Source organism: Pteropus vampyrus, unplaced genomic scaffold, assembly GCF_000151845.1.
Source record: "Pteropus vampyrus isolate Shadow unplaced genomic scaffold, Pvam_2.0 Scaffold1, whole genome shotgun sequence".
Classification (NCBI taxonomy): Eukaryota; Metazoa; Chordata; class Mammalia; order Chiroptera; family Pteropodidae; genus Pteropus; species Pteropus vampyrus.
Window position 1 is genome coordinate 34,776,371 of NW_011888782.1, and position 7,385 is coordinate 34,783,755.

A 7,385-nucleotide genomic window follows, 5' to 3' on the forward strand; every position below is an offset into this window, starting at 1 on the left:
TATCATGGACTCAATCAAGCTCATGGGCTCTGCTTTAGTGTTCAAATACCTGTCCCACCTCCACCCAGTTTGGAAAACATTTATAAAGAGCTGTCTACAGGCATAGATGGTTTTGTTCATCCAGGTCATGAAGATTTATCTGGGTGGGCCAAGCAATGTGTTCTCCTACTCAACGCTGTCCTCACAGTCCGGGCTCATCAGGCTAATTCTCATAAGGAGAAAGGTTGGGAGAAATTTACCCGTGTGGTTGTGTCCTGGCTAAATCAGAATTCACATGGCTTTGTCTTCTTGCTCCGGGGTTCCTATGCTCAGAAGGGCAGTGCCACCATGTGCTGCAGACTGCTCATCCCTCCCCTTTGTCTGTGTACAGAGGGTTCTTTGGATGTAGACATTTCTCTAAAACCAACTAGCTACTGCAGAAGTCCGGCAAGGATCCCAATGACTGGAAGGATCTTTGACCCTGACCTGGGGCAAGGGGTTCTCCAGGCTGTTTTCTAGAAGCTGTTATTGAAATATTTGTCAGTTACAAAGTTGAACTGAAAAAATAATTTCCCTAGTGATTCTTTTTCTTTTCTTTCTTTCTTTCTTTCTTTCTTTCTTTTTTTTTTTTTTTTTTAACGCCTACAGTACCTAGTCTTCCTAGATAGTCTCCTATCTAAGTACTAACCAGGCCCAACCCTGGTTAACTTTCAAGATCAGACGAGATCTACACATTCAGGGTGGCATGGCCATAGACCTTAGTGATTCTTAATACTCTGTACAAGGGGGAAAAGTTTTGGTAAAGCAGTCATGAGCCAGGCTGCCCAGGAGTGGCAGCTTTATCCAGCTGACTCGGCAAAGACTACCCTGCGACCACATGTCTACCTTTACAAATGTGGCTTTGGTTTAGAATATGTGTCAAAGTTCTTAGAATACTCTAGACTCTCCTCCCTCTTGTTCCCTTTATGGTTTAAGAGGGGAGATAAGCACCTTTTTGGTATAGCAAGCTGCTACTTATTTTTACCTGGTAGGTTAGACTTTAGGTTATAAGGTGTTGGGTGTTTTTATTTAGAACACTCCCTTTGCCCAGCCTGGTTTTCCATTCTTGGCCAGATTCACTGCCCCTTTGATCCTTCACAGAGCACTCAGGCCCCTCCTTGAAGGAAATAATGAGGGTGTTTTTTACAAGTTTTTTACAAGTTACCAGAAATTCAGGATCAATTTTCTGATTGTAGTAAAGGTGAAAATTCCTAAGCAGCAGTCCTTGTGGTGCATCACAGACGCAGAGGCCAAGAGAAGTGGGCTAGGCCTTGATTATATTGTTGTTCTTGGGGTGCTTCTAGGAATAAGCCTTGGAAGTTGAACATGAGGGAGGAGAAAGGGGTTTTTTTGTTTTTTTTTTTTTGAGAGGAAATGCTTTTCTCCTGCATGCATCCTGTGTTGGATTTTCAAGGCAACATAGTGCCAAATCCTGTTTTTATGGACTGAAATTACGCATATCTGTTTCTGCAGCACTGGAGAATCTTGCTCTTTTAAAAAATACTTATGCTGGTGTATATATGTATTTTTTAAATCCTTTGTTTAAGAGACAGTCTTTATTAGGTCTGTACTTCCATCCTAGATTTTGTTAGAGTTGCTGTTTTGCCGTTAGTGGGGTTCGAGAGTTAACCCTGCTTGAGTTTGGTAATAAAAGGTTGTTGAACTTTAAAAAAAAAGGATGCTACTAGTTCCAGAAGTCCAGAGTTCTTGTTTCCTCCATAGTCTCTGAGATTGTTTATATATTCACAGGATACACTCACCCTTGAGTAGCAAGACGACCCTTGGATTTTAAGAAAACCAAAGCAGAAAGGATAAGACAAAGGCCAAGTGTTTCTTTAGAAAGAAATAGCCTCTGCTATTTCAATCACAAAATCGGATCATGTTTTATTAGATGACATTATGGCAGCAGTTATCAGTGTTATTAGTGAAATAAATGTCATGAGATGAAATTTGTAGCTGAGAGACAGAGGCAGGAAATGGCATGCGACCAAGCTCAGCAGAATAAGCATAATTAACATGAGTATTACATTTGGGTCAGTCCATGGACTGCATGGAGGTAGAGGGATAAAGCAGGTGCCCTTTTGCTCTACCCTTCAGCTCTATCATTTTCTGATTCTGTGGAAGGGTTGCTTCTCACAAATAAATCTGACTTGATGCATTGAAATTTGACCTCTAGCTACCATCCATCTCTCTAGTGTCAAGTCCACATCTAAATGTAATACTCAAGAAAAGTTAATACTGTATAAGGGAGGCCAGATGTCCACTCATATTAACTACTTCTAATAAACTATTAGATTATTCATGGATGAAAAGCTGTCACTATCTGACAGCTGTTGGGCACTTAGTAAAGAAATAAATTTTAAAACCATTAAAAAAAAAAAAAAAAGTTTCATCACAGCCAGGGGAGAACATCTAGGTACCTCAGATCTACTTTTGTTAGATTTTAGCCAAGAGCCTAACCAGACATCAGGAAAACTTTTGAAGAAAGAAAACTGATAGAATTCTATTTTTCTTGACAGATATCCAGAAGTGTAAAAATTATTCCATAAATCACTTTACTTTTGGACCTTCTTATTACCAGTAATGAGAACATTATTTTCTCCAACCTGCTGAGTTTTCCCACTTCCATAGTATCCCGTGGACCCCTTCTAGACATTGGTAGAAAAATCGGATTCCAGGATTGTTTTTCCTGTCCCTTCTAACACGGCATTAACCATTGACCCTCCAGTTTTCTAGTCCCTTCTGACTGGATCAAGGAAAAAATTGAGTTCCCTGTATTGGCAGCCTGAATTTCAAAAGGGCTATCGTCTCTTTAAATCCAGGGCAGGCACTGATAAGCACAGTGAGCATGAGAAAGTCACATGCAATTCTCGTTCCTAACCCCTCAACATGTCAGTGTCTGGACACTTCTGTGCAGAAAATCTCACCACTAGTACATAGGACACAGGGATTTCCTAATTTTTACCTTCATTAAGTTATTACAAACCAATTTTTAAATTGCAGAATACTTATCTCTGTTCTCAAGAAAATTACCATTCATCAAAGGAATTCTCCGCCTCTTTCTATGTTTAGATCCTTTTTCAAGTTGACCCTTGTTTTCATCCTTTTTCTTCCATTAGTTGCTTAAGTCTTTCACATTTGCAGTCTCGCAGATTTAGTGCCTCTAAGCTGAGCAGCCCCAATGCACAGGTTACTCTTTATGAGTGTCAATCATGTTCTCAAAGGCTCTCCTAGCGTCTCCCTAGTGCCTACCTACCTTTCCACTTCAGGATTTCCCACCAACCTGGACCACGTGTTGCAACTCAGAGGCAGATGCAGATCTTGGAGGCTTTACACTTATGCATGCAGACTGAGAATACAGCCAAATTCTCAAAGTCAGTTAGGGAAATTGTGTCGAGGACTGTTAGATACTTTCCAACTACACTCCATTTGGTTTCCACAACAGTCCCATGAAGTCGATGAAGATTACTAGTCTTGTTGAAAGATGAGGAAAGTGAAATTCGGAAAAATAAAGTATCTTCTCCCAGGTCATATGGCTAGTTAAGAGACAAATCAGGTTTCAGATGTCAAACTGCATGTTTTTCTCACCTCACTAAGTGGTGGGCCAGCTCGGTAAGAATGCGCATATTTCTCTTCAATAGTTAGGCCACCAATCAAATTCTGATTTCTGAAAGATTTTATGTGATTTATCAAGAATCACTAACTATACTATTGAATCTTATATCCAGACCAGTTCACTCCAGAGTCAGCGTTCATGAATTTGATCCTTCTCACTAGACTAGAAATCCCTTGAGAACAAAGATTTTATTTAAACTTTAACAACTTCTGTGTCCTTCAAACAGAACGCAGCCCAAGATACCCAGTGATTCAATAGATACCAAGAAAATCATGTTCTCAAGCTGACTTCTCTGCCATCAGGCGTGGAAATCATGTTTTCATGTTGATTTCCACTATAATTTCAAATAATCATGTCCTCATTTTTAATTGCTCTATAATTGGCAGTGAAGTCCTAATTCTTTAATTTCCTCTGCCCTGTTTTCTTTGACAAATAGTTAATGATGTATAAAATAAGCAGACGTACTTTTAAAATTGGCTCTTGGAAGCAACCCCTTGGCAAATCCATTTAGTAAACTAAAAATCACTTTGGAAAAAAATTCTTTAACTTATTTTTTGTGTGTAGATTTCCTTATATCAGTTTTTGTAAACCAGGGAGCTCCTGTGGTCTAGATAAACTTCGGTTCCCAGAAAGGATCGCTTATCTTGTGAGCACAGAACTCAGTGGAAAATGAAAGAAAATGCAAATCTAAATTTTTACAGTCTACAAATGAACACTTTAGAAAATTAAATTTTGTTTACCAGGCATTTCCACTCAAACAGCAGGTTGTGGTGCTAGAAAAGTAACATCACAAAATTTTATCTACTTGATACAGCTGGTTTAGAACAAAGCGAGCTAAGTGTGGAGGGAACACGCTATGTCACATTGACAACAGCAAAGGATATGTCATATGTGCTGGAGAAGTATGAAAGAAATATTATTGTGACTAACATAATAATCAGAAAACTACTTTGCTTTAGTTAAAGCTGTCAGAGTGGATGAAATGAGAAGTGATTTAGAGTTTGATCTTCTTTTTCCCTTCCTAAATGAAAAACCAAACCTGTTGTAGTAAAAGCCTAATTTACTGGAGTATGTTTTACTCTTATGCACCTTCCAGAAAATTGAAAAGGCGTTTATCACCCCAGTTTCCAGCAGTGTACGTTATTGAGCTGTCTCTCTCCCTTTTGCTGTGCTGTAGCAAAAAGTATTTAAATATTGACATTTACGTTTTGATTATAAGTCTAACAGGCAGCTTCATACTGATAGCTCAACTCTTTCCCCGCCTCCCCAACTTCCAATATTATTTAACTTTGTGGTTGTCAGGATGTTTCAAAAGAGAACATCCTGTCAGTAAATCTTTTAGATTTATTCTATGTAAAATTAGAAAGGAGGGGGAAAGGGCTAAAGGGAGAGATAATATATGAAAATACTTAGGAAAGTTTCCAGCATTAATGACTGCTCAATAAATGGTAGTTGCTATTACTATAAATTTCTTTACTTTAGAGAAATAGCATCTTATTTAGGAAGGCCAGCAATGGGCCTGATTAAGTTTGCAATATTAGGGTTGGAGAGAAAGGGACAATGCTGCCAGGAGCAGTTTACTCAAGTCCTTTAGAAAAAACAATCTGATTCAATCTGCCTTTGAATTTAACCTCTAATTCTAAATAAATGGCAAAAATAAAGAGTAACCTTTTTGCAGTAATAAAAAGGAGCTTGCTTTTTTGTTTTTTAAAAAATTCAAGTAGTCAGTGATCAGTAAATATTTGTCTTTCCCAAGTAACAAGGTGCTGAATTTTAAAATATAAGTCCATCTTACTGTGTGACACTTGCCTACAATGTTCAGAGGATAACTCTTGATTTTAAACTGATTCTGCACGTTTATACCTAAAGCCTAGTCAAGTGATCAGAATCCTTTTTGTGAAAAAAAAAAATAGAATAAGACGTTTTATCAGTAATAGTAGAGGTGGAAATACACAATACAGTCTAGAAATATGGCCATGGAAACATGTTTTACACAATTTTTCCTAAGCATGAAAAATGGAGTCAATTCATAGAAATCACATAGAGGAATAAATTATTTATGCCAAAGGCAGTAAAAGATATTGATTTTACCAAGTTTTATATGATAATCATGGGAAAATGAGAGTTCTAGTTGCTTTAGGACCCATTCTCATAACTTGAATCTCCAGAGCTCAGCCTTAGACCCTACATTAAATTTCAAACTGATGAGAGACCAAACACTGAGGTTCAAACATGCAAGGGAAACAAAAAGGCAGGGAGCAGGTGAGAAGATGGGCTCAAGAAGGAGCAGAGTATTCAGTTAACAATGATCAAGAGAATCATTGTCAGTTATTGTCAATGTCAAATCATCATCTCCCACTAACAGAGGTCTAGCTCAAGTCAGAAGATTTCTAATCATAAAAATACAAACTAGAAATAAAAGTTTGTAATGAAACCTGGTTGCTGGGTAATTTGTTCTAATATGTGGCTTCCAACAAGGATGCATTAAATACCAACAAAAATATTGACCAATTTGTAAACTACTGCTATTTCATTTAGTGTAGATTCCAATGTCACTCTGTATATCCTAGATTGAGTATATTACTAGTAAACTGCAGTGAAAGTCCTGTGAAATATTTATATTTTCTCAATAAATACCACATTAGAATTAGTCCATCATATCAGAAAATTTCTCCCTATTCTAATTAAAGCATATTAGATATGCATGAATTAATATCAGCATGATAAATGTCAAATAAATTAATAACTATCTTCCACTAATTATATGAAGAGACAGTATAAAAATTGAAAAAGATTAAACTACAGTTTGGGAAAAGGAAGTTCTTACTTTGTTTATTCCACCATGGAGAACTGGGTTGTTGTTTTTTCTCATACTTTTGAGATTTACACAAATTTATATTACCCAAATGTTCAACAGCTCATCATTTAGTTGTGTTTTAATTCTTCCCTACTTGATTTTCCTTTGTCCTTTCTGACACTAAAGCTTGAGTCATACTGAAATCTGGATAAAATCTTTCAAATATTTTTCTAAGAATTACATTTCTAGGACCATAAACAACTCCCCCCAGCAATAATTACTTAGTACTGTAAAAGTGTGTTGTTATGGGTGGCATTAATAACGAAAACAAAAAACACATAGAAAGTCTGTCTTGATAGTAGAACCAATTCTGGGGGTTAGTGGAAGGAAGATATAAAGTGAACATCTGAACATCAAATAAAGTTTTATAACAGTTTATCTTCGTATAAATTTTAAGCCTTGGGAAGCATTAAACATTGCACTTAAGATTCCCAACATGAGCTTCCAATTTTGCTTTTGGCTGGAAGCAAAGTCTCCACACATACAAAGTCCCATTCAACACTCTAAAAATGACTGATCCAAGGAATGACTTATACTTATTTTTGCACACTCAAATAAAAGCTCACATATTTTTAAATATATCATTTAAAAAAATTTTACCAACTGCAAGAATATAAATGTGTTTAAGCACCCACATTGAGTATGCTAAGAATTAACTTAAATCTCAAGCTCCAAGAGATGTTTTTAAGTTCCAATCTCCTCAATTCTCTAATTGTATTTGTAATAAAGCTGTTATTATCCCTTTTAAATTGTAATAATTGCTCTAAGATATATACTTAATAATTGGTCTTGGTAATTAAGAAGCAATAAACTACCTACAGGACACTTACAGAGTTGACCTGGTTCACAGAGAATTTTTTTAATTCTTTGTGCAAGGGACTGTACAAAAGAAGA

General features: G+C 36.7%; 2 pseudogenes; one reads left to right on the top strand and one right to left on the bottom strand.

Moving 5' to 3' along the window:
• Nucleotides 1-458, top strand: part of LOC105306644 — a 1,530-nt pseudogene extending 1,072 nt beyond the window's left edge.
• A 160-nt stretch (nucleotides 459-618) lies between these two features.
• LOC111736815 lies at nucleotides 619-736 on the bottom strand (annotated as a pseudogene).
• Nucleotides 737-7,385: the final 6,649 nt, after the last annotated feature.